General features: G+C 42.7%; 1 long non-coding RNA gene across 1 annotated transcript; it reads left to right on the plus strand.

Annotated features, from left to right (window-relative positions):
• The first annotated feature begins 11687 nt into the window (after window positions 1-11687).
• LOC124047775 lies at window positions 11688-16414 on the plus strand. Its single transcript, XR_006841128.1, has 3 exons — window positions 11688-11853; window positions 12206-12330; window positions 14373-16414. It is a non-coding gene; the product is annotated as an uncharacterized LOC124047775 (long non-coding RNA).
• Window positions 16415-17117: the final 703 nt, after the last annotated feature.

Raw genomic sequence — 17117 nt, forward strand, 5'->3', positions numbered from 1 at the left:
GACACACTAACCTGTACTCCCATCTCCTTGTGATATTCTCCCCAAGACAATTATTACACTCCCCCTCTCTTCTAACCTGCAGCTCAGCCTTCATCCTTCATGGCTGTTAAATAGGAAATTACCCATCAGAATGAAATATCAAACTCTATTAATAGCTCAGGTTAGGGGTCTCTAGACTCATCAACAGCAGTATACAGTCACACTCAGTTACTTAGCCTATTGCCCTACTGCCCATAGATATGACGCTGGTGTAAAATATTTGATTTTAGCTCTGTCAATGTGCGTAAGATTCCATGGCACAGTGACATTGCCTACAATTGCTGATGCAGTGTGGAATGAACCTCACAGTGAAGTCCTCTCAGGTCAGTTGCACAAAGCTCTTCTTGTCTTCTGGACATTCCAACCTGGACTCAGGGGTAGACGTAACATAAACTAAAAATCCGGGACATTCAAATTAGTATGATATGTTACGTTCGGTATGATATGTTTTAATTTGAGGATGTCCATCATTAATTTTGTATGATACAATATGTTACGGATTACAATTTGCATGATATGTTACGCATTGCAACATATTCCAAAGTATGATACAGTATGTTACGAATTCCAATTTGTTGTGGCTAACATTAGCTACGTGGCTAACACTAATGTTAGCTAGGTGGCAAATGTTAGCTAGGCTAGTGGTTAAGTTGAGGTTAGACTTACGAGTTAGGTTAAAGGGTTGCAGTTGGAGATAGGGTTAGCTAACATGCTAAGTAGTTGTAAATTATTTTAAAATTAATATGTAGCTGCAAACTTACTAATTAGCCATTAGTTGTCCGTGATGGGATTCGAACACAACCTTTGGGTTGCTAGATGTTCGCGTTATAAGGCCACCCATCCACCCTGACCAATCACCCTCCATTCATTTTTGCCTTAATTGCCTTAAGTAACCTTCTGTCTGATGTAACCATACCAAGCATAACATATCATACGAATTTGTCTATGTTACGTCTAGTCTATGAGACCAGGCTAGACATTCAGGTAGGTAGAGGACTACTGTATTTCATTTCCAGCTTCCACTTCTGGACCCCAACATTCGTCACACACTGCCAGTAACACACTGAGGTGAAGCCATTTGTCACAATACCAATTGGCTTAACTCACATTCTAAAAACCATTGCTAGAGTTCCACACAGCAGATGAATGGTCTCAGACGAAAGGGGCACACTATCAAAAAGGATATGAAAACGCACATTATATTCTGACCAAGCTATATCACTTCATCATGCCAAGTGTTTGTCTAAAAATGGTCTATCATCGGTCATGTCTAGGAGAGATGAGGGTGCAGACAGACTCAGACTTGCAGTGTTTGATGTATGATTCCGACGTGATAGTCAGTGGCTTGGCTGAACAAACCCAGTCACCTGTGGAGACGTTATACTGCCACCTAGCAGACAATACCTGTCAAGTCTGGCACAGCTCGTACTAATAGTGGTCAAGTAGGCATATAATCATGGCTTTTGAATCTTGTTTTGCTGCAATTGGGACTTAGAACGTATGCCTCCTGAGGAATAGACATGAAACATGCGCGCGCACTCGTACGGCAAGCGGTACCGGTGCATCAAGTCTGACAACAGACTCGTAAACAGCTTCTATCCCCAAGACATAAGATTGCTAAATAGCCAACTAAATAGCTAACAAAATCGCTACACTGACTTTAGAAGGGGTTTTGAAACGTTGCAGATAGAAATGCTATGAATAGAGCCAAGACGATTCTTTATTCTACATGTCAGAGAGGCATGTTTGTTCTACATAGCATATTCCTATCTGAATCAAACAAAACATTGCGTTCTGCTGAACGTGCCCCCAGAGTCAAGGTTAAGGAAAGAAGGGAGACTTGGGATGAGGAGATTTTGACATTAACATGTAGTCAAATCTGATATATGGTGGTAAAACTTCATAAAATGAGAACTAGATTCACTGTCAATTCCAATATGATTATACGAAAATGGAACAAACTGTTTATTTTGGTTTAATTTAACCTGGTATTTCAAACAAATACCATAGTTCTTCCATGCGCCTAACTCCACCTGATCGTCACAAATCTGTGTTGGGCACAGCATTGATCAAAATCCAAGTGGGACACACAATCAGAATCAGATCACTGTGGACCAGGTGGTGCAAGGGAAGAAGCGGCGGTTGGTTTTGGTCATGGTTGACCAAATCACAACTCCTGATCAACATGCAAGTTATAACCATAGAGATAGATATAGGAGTCATTTTTACATCTGTGCCATTACAGTGTCTTCAACAGCATGGGCAGCGCCATGAGGCTACTTTAAAATGACAGAAGCACGGTGGAAGTTGTCAATGGCGCTGCCCATGCTAAAAAGACCTTTTGGCCACTAGAGGCCTCTATCATTCTCTATGGTTATAGCACAAGTTTTAAAACAGGAGGCAGGAGGCAGGAAACAAGCTGTTTGGGGAAGAAGAGTTAACAGCTCAATGTTGCCCCCCTGTGGTGAGAGAACAGTATAGTGTCTTTACCTGCTCGGAGGAGGTACCTTTGGGACTGCAACCTTGGGTCTAACAGGCCTGGGAAGAGTGACCATTATGGACAACTGCAGATATTTAAAGAAATTATATTGTTAGAATACCACAGATTAGCAGTATTGGTTTGGGTAATTAGATTAAACAATTTCCCAGCCGATATTATGATAATCCATTTTTATTATAATGATGTTAATGTAATGACAGCTCACTGCATTCTCTCTGATTAACTGTTACTCTTCAGTGTAGCCTCTCAGTTACTCTTCTGTGTGTGTGTGTGTGTGTGTGTGTGTGTGTGTGTGTGTGTGTGTGTGTGTGTGTGTGTGTGTGTGTGTGTGTGTGTGTGTGTGTGTGTGTGTGTGTGTGTGTGTGTGTGTGTGTGTGTGTGTGTGTGTGCGTGTGCGTGTGCGTGTGCGTGTGCGTGCGCGTGCGTGCGTGCGCGTGCGTGTGTCTAAATATCAACGTTCCCCCAGCCAGCCAGTCTGCAGTGGGTTCACAGAGAGAGGTCTGATTGATTCACACGTACTGTCTGTCTGTCTGTCTGTCTGTCTGTCTGTCTGTCTGTCTGTCTGTCTGTCTGTCTGTCTGTCTGTCTGTCTGTCTGTCTGTCTGTCCGTCCGTCCGTCCGTCCGTCCGTCCGTCCGTCCGTCCGTCCGTCCGTCCGTCCGTCCGTCCGTCCGTCCGTCCGTCCGTCCGTCCGTCTGTCTGTCTGTCTGTGAGATATTAAAGTGGAGAAATCCAGAATGAATCCCTCTTGGCCCAAACAGGGAGCCATCAGGGCAGTCTTATTGTAACTATTATCAGTCCTTAGCCTCCAGGCATCCTGCCCTGTCATCAGTGTTGACTTTCACCGCAAAGGGCACTTTCACTCAGCAGACACACACACACACACACACACAAACACACACACACACACACACACACACACACACACACACACACACACACACACACACACACACACACACACACACACACACACACACACACACACACACACACACACACACACACACACACACACACACACACACACACACACACACACTGTCCTTCTCTCCCTCACCCTATATCTCTCTCGCTCTCTCTCTACTGCTGCCAATCCTAATCGGCAATCTCTCAATATTTCCCATACCTCTTTCTCTCTACGTCAACCCAGCTAACAATTCTAGGGAAAGAGAATGTTTTTGTAATGTTACCTGTAATGTTCCCCAGATGTTTGAGTGTCCAAAAACCTCCTGAGAACCTATATAGGTTCGGATTTTTTTTAAAGTCAAACAAAACTTACCGTGGTTGCCATGTTCTCAGAATATCATAAATTAATGTTCAAGACGCGTTTCATTGGAATGTTGAAAGAACATTCCTGTGTCCAGTTTTCTGAGCATGAGGACAATATTCCATCAAAGTCCCATCAAAAATATACAGAAAATGGTTGCCATGCTCTCAGAATATAAGATATTAATGTTCTTGGCACGTTTCATGGGAACTTTGCAACAACATTCCTATGTCCAATTTTCTGAGGGTTAAGGGAATGGTCTCTTGGAAACAGTCCTTGCACGGCACTGGAACAGTCCTGTGAAAACAGTTAGGTAATGACCTAATGAGACTCTTAAGGGAACATTCTCTAAATGTTTGTCGTTCGCTGGGAATCTCCTCTAGTGACCTCTATGCAAGCCTTTTCTCTGTTGATTAGTGTGGTGTGATGTGATGTGATGTGATCTCTGTGCAGCTTTGGGCCCAGACAGGGCTTTGTCTGTGTGTGTGGTCTCCGTATGTTAGTATTTGACAAACAGTAGCAGTGAAAGGGAATAACGAGGGTCATGACCTACCTCTAATAATCAGCCTGTCTCATTGGCCCTGTCGGCCCAGCAGACAGCCCATCACGGGGTAAATATATATCTATTCTTTCACTACTGCACCATGGGAATTTCCATGAAGTCATCCACCGTTTATTTCCTGTTGCAGAGTGACATACGACCCCACTTTCACCTCTATGGAAAATGTTTTATTTAACCTTTATATAACTAGGTAAGTCATCACAGGAAGGCTAATGGATTTGGTGTGTGTGTTTGTATTTGTGTGTGGAGTGTGTGTGCGTGCATGCTTGCACATGTGCGTGTGTAAGTGTTTGTATTAAATGTTGTTTATAGACAAAAAACAATTCATATGGCATTTCCTTCCCTCCTCCGACCCCTTTTGGAGTCAATGCCTGGCTTAGAGACCCTTCAGACCTCCACATCAACATGGAGGAATATATCCTGTTAACAAGACTGACTGTTAAATCCCTGGGGAGCTGTCATCCCCCTTCATTAGGGCGAAGCCATGTCCAATGTCATCCGTGTGTGAGAGCTTGGCCAGTGGGCGGCAGATGTGGGCGCACTCTCTCTCTCGCACTCTCTCTATCTCTCTATCTCTCTCGCACTCTCTCTCTCTCTCTCTCTCTCTCTCTCTCTCTCTCTCTCTCTCTCTCTCTCTCTCTCTCTCTCTCTCTCTCTCTCTCTCTCTCTCTCTCTATCACTGTCTAAACCAAGAAACAGAGAATCTAACTGGTGATAGACTGCCAATAGGTACTTATCAAAGTAGGAGGCCGTTCCTTTTCTTGCTCGAATAAAAGATGTACTTGGTACCGACTAACCTTCCATTTCTACTTGTAGAATCGCAATGCCTCTCAGTGGCCGACAATGTGGCTTTGAGCCAAACAGAGAGCACAAACCTCCACGTGGGGGAACCAACAGGAGTGACAACAAAAAGGAAAAAATATGTTGGTTTAGCTAGCGTAAGCTAGCTAGCAAAAAAATGGCTATGGGATTATGGAGAGTGAATTCAATTGTTTCTTCGTCATCTTGCTAGCTACTTATTTAAGCATGTCATGGTAAAGTCTACACCTGCTGTATTCGGTGCATGTGACAAAAATAAAGGGTAGCAAGGAAATTCTCACAGCCTGTAAACCTGAGGAAGTGGTTCCTCGGGTTGCACTCTAACACAACAGATCACTCCTTTGAGCTTACTACACGCTCTATACATACGCAAGATTCAATGTAATTTCTGTCACAAAATACGCTCCGGCATTCAACGTATTTCTTTACTACCTGAAAATTGAGACACACCGTATTATTCCTTGCGCAGCCGTGGGGGGCAATGTTGTCGCTTAGTTCCTTGTTCTGATCAATAGGTTATGAAGGCTATTCAAGTGGTCTATTTTGCATTGTTCAAACAGTAAACCAAACAGAAAGAATCCGCCCAAAAAAGTATTTTGTTTAGAAGTAAATACACTACATGACCAAAAGAGTGAAGAGGCGACTCCGGGATGCTGGCCTTCTAGGCTCGGTTGCAGCGAAAAAGCCATATCTCAGACTGGCCAATAAACATTTTATATTAAGATGGGCAAAAGAACACAGACACTGGACAGAGGTACTCTGCCTAGAATGCCAGTATACCGGAGTCGCCTCTTCACTGTTGACGTTGAGACTGGTGTTTTGCGGGTATTATTTAATGAAGCAGCCAGTTGAGGACTTGTGAGGCGTCTGTTTCTCAAACAAGACACTCTAATGTACTTGTCCTTTTGCTCAGTTGTGCACCCGGGCCTCCCACTCCTCTTTCTATTCTGGTTAGGGCCAGTTTGCGCTGTTCTGTGAAGGGAGTAGTACACAGCGTTGTACGAGATCTTCAGTTTCTTGGCATCAAATAGCCTTAATTTCTCAGAACAAGAATAGGCTGACGAGTTTCAGAAGAAAGTTATTTGTTTCTGGCCATTTTGAGCCTGTAATCGAACACACAACTGCTGATGCTCCAGATACTCAACTGGTCTTAAGAAAGCCAGTTTTATTACTTCTTTAATTAGCACAACAGTTTTCAGCTGTGCTATCATAATTGCAAAAGGTTTTTCTAATGATCAACTAGCCTTTTAAAATTATACATTTGGATTAGCTAACACAACATGCCATTGGAACACAGGAGTGTTGCTGATAATGGGACTCTGTACCCCTATGTAGATTTTCATAAAATAATCTGCTATTTCCAGCATTAACAGTGTATTTCTGATCAATTTGAGGTTATTTTAATGGACAAAAAATTTGCTTTTCTTTTAAAAAACAATTAAATTTCTAAGTGACCCCAAACTTTTGAATGGTAGTGTATATGAAAATTAAAATAAATTGCAGAAAATAAAGAAAAACCATTGAATGAGTAGGTGTGTCCAAACTGGTACTGTACATGCACGCGTGCACGTGTGTGCGTTTGTGTGCGCATGTTCGGGGTTATGCCCATATTGCTTGTAGTTGTTGGTTTGTTGTCTTGAGCTCAGGGCTCTTAGCCTCGTAAATACTAAACTGATTGTAAAGCTTGTGTTTACACTCTGCACCCTTCTCCTCCACAACGCATCCCTCATTCTACCTCTCCACTCTTCACCCTTTCCCGTAGACCTTAGCATTGATTAGTAATGATAATAAGACTATAAAGACCAGGTGTAAATCACTTATTTGACCTCACACACACAAAGACAACAACTAATCGCACACACACCCACACCAGACAGCCTCTCCCACGCACATCGCAGTGTCTCACACCCCATCGATTTTTGGCCAAATCCAGACGGGCAGCTGCCCAGCCAAAACACAGGCACGTCAAACCACAGACCACAGTTTTGTCATGCCTTATGGCTGACTTCCCTGTCCTGGCCGCCAGGCTCGGATATAACGCTCATTGTTAACCCAAACACCGTAACATGAGAAAAGAGAGGAGCCCTGTGGTGGTGGCACACCCAGATCCTTAACACCCTGTGCTGCTGTTACATGGTGGTCAGTGGAGGATGCTGAGGGGAGAACGGCTCGTAATAATGTCTGGAACGGAGCATATGGAATGGCATTCAACTCAAGGAAACTACAGAAACCATGTGTTTGATACCATTCCACTAATTCCTCTCCAGCCGTTACCGCGAGTCCGTCCTCCCCAATTAAGGTGTGACCAACCTCCTGTGATGATGGCCGTATGGTAATCTTGTCCACCAGTCGGTTCGCTCTATGTGGTAGCAATCGAGCCTGGGAAAGAGGTCAGTTGTGTGGTTATAGACTTGGATTGAAGGGTTTGCGGCTGAGTACTTGAGATGGGGATATGCTCTCAGACCTGGGTCGGATGGGTTCAAGAAATATTTCAAACACTTAAAGCTGGAATCCTTCACGGTGAAAGTGCCACGTCCGTTTGCGATGTTAGAGCAACAAACAAGTCACTGCAAACAACGGACACTGTTTTTTCCTCTCGAACATCATTGCACAGGCAATAGAAGAGCACAATATGTAGCACAGATGTTTTTTTTTTACTTTGCTGCACGAAGCTCCTCAGCTATGAAACAAAAACAATAACAACTGTGGTGGGGGCGGCCAGTGCCGCTGTTTCCCCATACTGCGGATTTCATGTTTAAGCAGTGCTTACGGTACATTTTCATATTACGAAACCCTCCAAAAGAGCACATTCTAAATGTTTTCTTCACCTGTTCCCACTCAAGTAGTGCCACGGCCACTGTCATCCTTAAAGGGTGCTTGATTGAGCTTGTTTGGCTCTATGGAACCAATGGCATAGTTCCAAAAGTGAAAACCTCCGCCCTTCGGGCACTCCAGGTGAACTCTGGATAAGAGCGTCTGCTAAATGACTTAAATGTTAATCTGTCCTTTGGAAAGATAATCAGTGTCACGTTCTGACCCTTATTTCCTTTGTTTTGTCTTTACTTAGTATGGTCAGGGCGTGAGTTGGGGTGGGCAGTCTATGTGTGTGTTTCTATGTTGGGGTTTTGAGTTCAGCCTAGTATGGTTCTCAATCAGAGGCAGGTGTCGTTAGTTGTCTCTGATTGAGAATCATAATTAGGTAGCCTGGGTTTCACTTTTGAGTTGTGGGTGTTTGTTTTCCGTGTGTGTGTTTGTTGCCACACGGTACTGTTTCGGTTTTGTTCACGTTTATTGTTGTGTATTTTCATAGTGTAGTTTAGTGTAGTTTTTCATAGTTTATATCTTAAAATAAAACGTTATGGACACTTGCCACGCTGCGCATTGGTCCTCCGATCCTTCTCGGAGGAGGAGGAATGCCGTTACAAACAATGTCCCGCCGATTCTATAAGCCCTGGTTACATTTACAACTCTGTTTACGATTTACACATAATTTGAATGAGATATTATGAGGGAATACTGGGCTGGTTATCTTTGATTAAAACAGAAGCTGAGACATCAACAACATGCACATACTGTATGTCCCTCACTCCTTTCTCAAAGAACCATAACAACTGACAAATTCACCCAACAACAGTAATGCAGCTCTCAATCTGTGGAAGACACTTTTTAACTAAATTAACGGGTAACAAAATGACAAATATTGACTTTGCAGAAGTGCAAGGTCATCTTCATTAATATTGTGTTCGTGAGTTATTCTGTCACTTCATATTCAGTCAGGCATTTCAGTGTCACAGAGAAAGTACTGATTGACAGTTTAAATTACATCTACATGGGAAGTGTTGGACACCATAAAAACTGCAGACAGGCGTGCTTTTTCAATTTCTTTCCCTTCGAGCAGGCACAGTCAACAAACTGACATTTCAGTAGTGCAGGCCTACACATTTTAGAACCAACCTTTGTGTGGCCTCCACGACAGCCTCATCCCTGTGAATGGGTAGCCTGTACTATAACATTGATAGTGGTGGTGAGAGAGCCAGTTAACACTTCTTATGGCTGAGATCCCGATTGTCATGTTTTGTCATTAATTATCATGTCTTGTCCCTGTGCTTCCCCTTCTATTCGTTTCCCTCTGCTGATCTTATTAGGTTCTTTCCCTCTTTCTATCCCTCTCTCTCCCCCTCCCTCTCTCACTCTCTCGCTCTCTCTTCTCTCTATCGTTCCGTTCCTGCTCCCAGCTGTTCCTATTCCCCTAATCATCATTTAGTCTTCCCACACCTGTTCCCAATCCTTTTCCCTGATTAGAGTCCCTATTTCTCTCCTTGTTTTCCGTTCCTGCCCTGTCGGATCCTCATCTATAATTCACCGTGCTGTGTCTATGTTTTGCCCTGTCGTGTCGTGTTTCCCTCAGATGCTGCGTGGTGAGCAGGTGTCTGAGTCTGCTAGGTTCAAGTGCCTTCCCGAGGCAACCTGCAGTTCTCGATCAAGTCTCCAGTCTGTTCTCGTCTTTACGAGTAGTATTATGCTTTTTGTTTTGTAAAGTTTCTTACTGGATTAAAAACTCTGTTTTCGCCAAGTCGCTTTTGGGTCCTCATTCACCTGCATGACACCGATAACGGGATCGATATGACAACAGCCAGTGAAAGTGCAGGGTGCCAAATTCAAAACAACAGAAATCTCATAGTTAAAATTCCTCAGACATACAAGTATTTCACACCATTTTAAAGATACACTTCTCGTTAATCCCACCACAGTGTCAGATTTCAAATAGGTTTTACAGTGAAAGCACCACAAATGATTATGTTACGTCAGAGCCAAATCACAGAAAAACACAGCCATTTTTCCAGCCAAAGAGAGGAGTCACAAAAATCTGAAATAGAGATATAATTAATCACTAACCTTTGATGATCTTCATCAGATGACACTCATAGGACTTCATGTTACAAAATACATGTATGTTTTGTTCGATAAAGTTCATATTTATATTTTTTTAAATCTGAGTTTACATTGGTGCGTTATGTTCAGTAGTTCCAAAACATCCGGTGATTTTGCAGAGAGCCACATCAATTTGCAGAAATACTCATTATAAATGTTGATGAAAATACAAGTGTTATACATGGAACTTTAGATACACTTCTCCTTAATGCAACCACTGTGTCAGGTTTCAAAAAATATTTACGGAAAAAGCAAACCATGCAATAATCTGAGTATGGAGCTCAGAGCCGAAACAACCCAAACAGATATCCACCATATTGTGCCGTCAACAGAAGTCAGAAATAACATTATAAATATTCACTTACCTTTGATGATCTTCATCAGAATGCACTCCCAGGAATCCCAGTTCCACAATAAATGTTTGTTTTGTTCGATAATGTCCATCATTTATGTCCAAATAGCTTCTTTTGTTAGCGCGTTTGGTAAACAAATCAAAACTCACGAAGCGCAGTCACTAGTTACAGACGAAATGTCAAAAGGTTCTGTTACAGTCCGTAGAAACATGTCAAACGATGTATAGAATCAATCTTTAGGATGTTTTTAACATAAATCTTTAATAATGTTCCAACCGGAGAATTCCTTTGTCTGTAGAAAAGCAATGGAACGCGAGGTCGCTCTCACGTGAACGAGCATCTGACTCATTCCCCTCTCATTCACCCCCACTTCACAGTAGAAGCCTCAAACAAGGTTCTAGAAACTGTTGACATCTAGTGAAAGCCTTAAGAAGTGCAACATTACCAATATCCCACTGTATCTTCAATAGGGAATGAGTTGAAAAACGACCAACCTCAGATTTCCCACTTCCTGGTTGGATTCTTTTTTTTATATGGCAGGTTTTTGCCTGCCATATGAGATCTGTTATACTCACAGACATCATTCAAACATTTTTAGAAACTCAGAGTGTTTTCTATCCAAATATACTAATCATATGCATATATTAGCAACTGGGACTGAGTAGCAGGCAGTTTACTCTGGGCACCTCTGGGCACCTTATTCATCCAAGCTACTCAATACTGCCCCCAGCGATATTAATCAAGTGTTTCTGGATGTGTGCATTTAATATTTTTGCAGTTAAAATGTCTAATCAAGCCCCAGCAGTACTGGGTATTAGCTGTCCCTCTGTCCTTCGTCTCTTCAGGCCATTGGGGGTGTGGAGGCTGGCTAAGCCCTGGTTAAGCACCTGCTTGTCCTATGGCGCTGGGCTGGGTTTGTATTAAGCCCAGTGTCATCGGATGGACCATACTGTGAGTGTGTGAAGCATAACACCCACTGTCTGAGTGGGAATTGTGGAATTCACTTTTGCCTCTGTTAGCAATGTGTCCCGACGCTGGCAGAGTGGAACGGAACAGGGGGGCTGACCAGTGTCATTGTTTCAGAAATACACAGACAGCCATGGGAATGCGAATGAGAGAGAGAGAGAGAGAGAGAGAGAGAGAGAGAGAGAGAGAGAGAGAGAGAGAGAGAGAGAGAGAGAGAGAGAGAGAGAGAGAGAGAGAGAGAGAGAGAGAGAGAGAGAGAGAGAGAGATTGAGTGTCCAACATGCATCCTGCAACTGAGGTGCATTTTTGGACAGACTGAACACCTCTGGACGACTACTGTTTCAGACTGCAGCACCGCAGACCTTCATCATCAGACAGACACAGAGGGAGAGGACACTGATCCAATCTTGGCAGTAAGTCTCTCCTGTTTTTCTGTGTTTATGAGCTGTGAAGTGTTTCTGTGTCATGTGTTTCTCAATTCCCAGCGATGTTTGTGTTTGTTTGTAGCTCATGAATTATTTGGTGAGCATGTACCTACATTCACCGTGTGGGAGCAGGGGCACCATTAAAGAGTAATGAAATCAATAGAGACCAGGTAGTGCACAGTGGTAATATTTTGAACACACTCGCTCTACTAAAACAGATATAAATTCTGATATTAAAATTGTAACAATAAACATTTGCCTGAGTTAGTATAATATGGGCTATGAGCCTAAAATGTTCTCCTGAATTGAAATGACATCTTCCCTCCTTACTTTCTTTCAGAAAATGAGCTTGGCTCGGATCCATGATAAACACAAGCTAAAGAAATACTGGGAGGAGAAAATCGAACGTCACAGCGATATAATGGGGAGTGAGGAATCCAGAATGAAGAGCAGTGCCTTATCAAAGTAAGTATCTCTGTCAATAGCCACATTGCCTTATCAACTATAGACCATCACTGTTATGAAGAATACCTCAGGAAAAAGAAAATACATTTTTTTCTTGTCTTACTAAAGTCTACTTTATAGACAGTAATTACCATTGGAATTCTGTCTCCATGCACAACCATAAGCTACTTACACTAGGGCTCATTGAGTAATTGGCTTTGGTGCCCCCCCCCCAATCCCTCCATCTCCAGAGGAAAAAATTTTATGTTTCTGTCTTTTCCACAGTGTTTCTTTACTGCAACACAGCCTGTCGGTTTGGTCGCCTATAACTCAATTCTGCACAGGACAGTAACTAGTCTTATATCGGGAACCAATCTCCTCACAATGAGCATCTGTTCTTGAGATGCTGCTCAGAACTTAACCGACAGTAACCAAGACAACACGCCTTGCGCCAATGAAGCATAACTGACATGCAAATGAGTTCTAATTGATTGCAGGCGGAGGCGGGTAGACTACAGAGCCGAGCTACAGACTGGCAGGCAAACAAGCAAGGAAGATGTGCAGGCAGCCAGGTAGGCAGGCAGGCAGAGAGACAGGCCGTCGGGCAGTATGCTGTGCTCTGCCGCTTGCAGTCAGGTCAGTAGGGATTAAGAACGTGTTGTTGCAAATGCACCCTAATCCTTCCTCTTTGGTCCTGTGACTAATCAATGTGAGCAGAATTTGTTTCCTTTGGAACAGATGGGAGGGGCCCTCTAAAGCAGCCCGAACCCTCCACCGCCTGTAATGAATGTATAGATTGTTCACACACAGAACGACACAATGGGCCTTAAGGCTGATCCTCTCTGTATTAATATGTGTATCTGTGTGATCCACAAATCCCCTTCGTTAAGCAATGAAATAACTGACTGCAAAGGTAATTGCTGCCAGGGAGGGGTGGATGGAGGGAGGGAGAGAGGGATGAGTGAAAGAAAGGTAGAGAGGTTAAGAAATACTGTCTCATTACTCCACTACCAGCATTAGGCCTAATGCTGAGTCACTGGTGAATTGTGTTCAGACCTGGGTTCATCTACTATTTGAAATCTCTCAAATACTTGGAGAGTCAGGTGTGCCAAGTTTTGTCGTTTTGGGACCGTTCTATAGACCCATTTCCCAGCCACGCCATGAGAAGTTGCACGCACAGTTTGTCATCAGAAACCTCTTTATTTACCTAGCCAGTGGATAGGATCGCATGCAACTTCCAATGCAGCTTGTGAGATGACAAACGCCCAATCAGATGGTTGTCGTCTGCAACATCGCAGATCGCCGCTAGCAAGGCAGAGAGGTGAGGTACAATATCTCAAACAGAGTTAAATAAAGCCAGAAGGTTAATGTACTTGTTGAACATAGTTATAGCCAACAATCTGGTTTGTTCTCTTGATCATCACTCACTCACTGTGAGGGTCCATTGTCAAGGTCCCAACATTAGCGTCCTGCTACAGAGCTTTTAGATGTTGGGATGAGCGTGACATTTGACGGTAAAACAGAAAATGGCTCTTTAGGTGGTCCATGAAGTACTTGAGATGATTTCAAATCCTATTTGAACCCCCTGTCAGATCACTAGAGATTATGATCAGCATTGTTTTCGACGGGTGATTGTGAAATGTGGAGTCTGTGTCATGTGGGCAGCCGGGAGAGGCTGGTCGATGTTGATGGACACGTTGTAGGTTTGAATAGGATCATGTGTTTCAGAGTACGCGAGTGACAAGGGAGGGCAGTGGAGGTGACACGGTGTTAATTAGCAAATCAATGTGTTAGTTGCTGAAGTCATCTTCGTGTTAAAGGATCACTGCCGCGGGACATTAAAAAGGCAGAGAAAAACACATTTGAATTCAAAAGAGAGGTGTAAACATTAGCCATGGTGATAAGAATATGCACTTCATAGAGCCATGATAGGTTTCGGTGTTGTATTCTACAGCCATGTTTATGCTGTCATTGCAAGTCCTCCATGTATCACACTGTCAATTATTTTATCAGATTGATTCCCCATGAGTTAAAAATGGTCATGTTCATCACCCTTCCAACAGGCTGCGGGACGAGTGGCTCAGGAGGCTGAAGCTTCGGAACCAGCAGCTGGAGCATTTAGAAGAGAAACACATCAGGAGGGGCAAGATGTCCCAACAGGCCTTCAAGATACCCAGTCAATGACTACTCGAATCTACATTCTAGAATCTACATCATTCTAAGCCATCTGACTGAGGTCATGACATGTAGATTAGCCTGGCTGCCATCTCTTGTTCAGATACGACATTCCACTCATTGCAACTCCTGTCATTTGCCAAAGACAATCTTTGGCAAATGACGGGAGTGACAAGGAGTGGATTATTAGCTAAAAAAAAGACTGGTACTCAGACTAATGATGTAGGGTTAACTAGGACTAGCTTCTCCATTTCAGATGATGACATTACGACTATAGATTGAGGGGAAATAGTGTAACTGAAGGGAAGTTTACTTCTTGCGAGGGAGACGGTATGGCAGAAAGTCAAATGGATGGGATGTCGCCGAATGATTAGTTGCAGAGCCATGCTGTACAGACTTTGTCATTAACACTCATGTCGTAGTTTTGAGGCGACCATCTGTTGTGCAGTTAAATAAGTGCAGGGGAGTATGTGAAGACTTGACTGTACATCAGAGTGACAGTCGTGGTGACAGGTGGGGTAATTATTTGATTTTTGTGTCGGAGGAATATACAACGTGATCGGGAGGAAACATGATGAAGATTGACAGAATATGGTATGTTTTTGTTTTCAAGAAAGAAAAGTATGGAAAGTTCAGAGAAACCATAGAAATGTGTTAATGTCCCAATTTCCGGGCTTAAATATAGATAGAATTTCATAACGTTTAACATAATTTATCTGCAACATTAAAAGAGAGGGGAAAGCATCTCTTCTGAGGCATGTGAAATGTAAAGAACTCAGAACTCATTAGAGTTTTTTTTTAAATGCATGTGGACAGTTTCAGAGGTTTCTGAGAGATGTGTTCCGGCCAGGTTACAGAAGTTGGTCTTTCAGTCATCAGTTTAACAAAACATTAGCATTGTGCTTTGAATTGACACTATGTCGATGTGTTTTAGGGTGTCTGCTTATGTCTTGGTGTTAAGACGAGCTGTGAAAGGGAGTGCTGTTAGCTTCATCTTCTTTTCAGTTTGATGTGATGAACAAAGAAATGTCTAAAAAAAACATCCTACAGCATCACCATGATCCTACATCCTACCGCATCGCCATGATCCTACATCCTACAGCATCACCATGATCCTACATCCTACAGCATCACCATGATCCTACATCCTACAGCATCACCATGATCCTACATCCTACAGCATTGCCATGATCCTACATCCCTCAGCATCACCATGATCCTACATCCTACAGCATCACCATGACCATATTTGAGAAGTTGTACAATCATACATTATCAATGGCCAAGGAGACAGCTTCTGATCAAAATAGAAATGATTGGACCGAAAGTACAAGATTGGGAGATGGTACAGTATAACATTACGGAGTATGGCATTACAGAGTCATTTACTCCTGAGGTGCTGACCTGTTGCACCCTCTATAACGACAGTGATTATTATTTGACCCTGCTGGTCATCTACAGTGCCTTGAGAAAGCATTAATGCCCTTGACTTATTCTACGTTCTGTTGTGTTACAGCCAGAATTCAAAATGGATTCAATTCATTTCTCTCTCTCTCTCTCACCCATCTACACACAATACACCATATTGACAAAGTGAATGCATGTTTTTAGACATTTTAGCTCATTTATTGATAATGAAATACAGAAGTATCTCCTTTACATAAGTATTCCCGCCCCTGAGTCAAAACTTTGTAGAAGCACCTTTGGCAGCGATTACATCTGTGAATCTTTCTGGGTAAGTCTCCAAGATTTTTCCACACCTGGATTGTGCCCATTATTCTTCTCAGAATTCATGTTTTGCAATATGTTTATTCTGTAAAGGTTTCCTTTTTTTCTCACTGTCATGCAGGTTAGTATTGTGGAGTAGCAACAATGTTGTCGATCCTTCCTCAATTTTCTCCTATCACAGCCATTAAACTTTTAAAGTCGCCATTGGCCACATTCCCTGAGCGATTTCCTTCCTCTCCGGTAACCGAGTTAGGAAGGAAGCCTGTAACTTTGTAGTGACTGGATGTATTGATACTTCATTTGAAGTGTAATTAATAACTTCACCATGCTCCAAGGGATATGCAATATCTGATTTTCTACCAATAGGTGCCCTTTTGTAAAAACTCTTTGTGGTTGAATCTGTGTTTGAAATTCACTGTTCGACTGAGGGACCTTACAGATTATTGTATATGTGGAGTACAGAGATGAGGTAGTCATTCAAAAATCATGTTAAACACTATTGCACACACAGTGTTACGGTCTTCCTCCTCTTCATCTGAAGAGGAGAGGCGAGAAGGATCAGAGGACCAATATGCGGCGTGGTATGTGTTCATGGTGAATTTTAATGAAGAAAACACTGAACACTGCAACACTATACAAAAACAATAAACCAATGATGACCGTGAAGATACAAAATGAGACCTGTGCTGACACAAGCCACTAACATAGACAATCACCCACAAACAAACAGTGCAACCCAGGCTACCTAAGTGAGACAACTAATGACACCTGCCTCTGATTGAGAACTATACTAGGCCGAAACATAGATATCCCAAATCATAGAAAATCAAACATAGACTGCCCACCCAACTCACGCCCTGACCATACTAAATAAATACAAAACAAAGGAAATAAAGGTCAGAACG

The sequence above is a fragment of the Oncorhynchus gorbuscha genome, linkage group LG11, assembly GCF_021184085.1.
Source record: "Oncorhynchus gorbuscha isolate QuinsamMale2020 ecotype Even-year linkage group LG11, OgorEven_v1.0, whole genome shotgun sequence".
Lineage (NCBI taxonomy): Eukaryota > Metazoa > Chordata > Actinopteri > Salmoniformes > Salmonidae > Oncorhynchus > Oncorhynchus gorbuscha.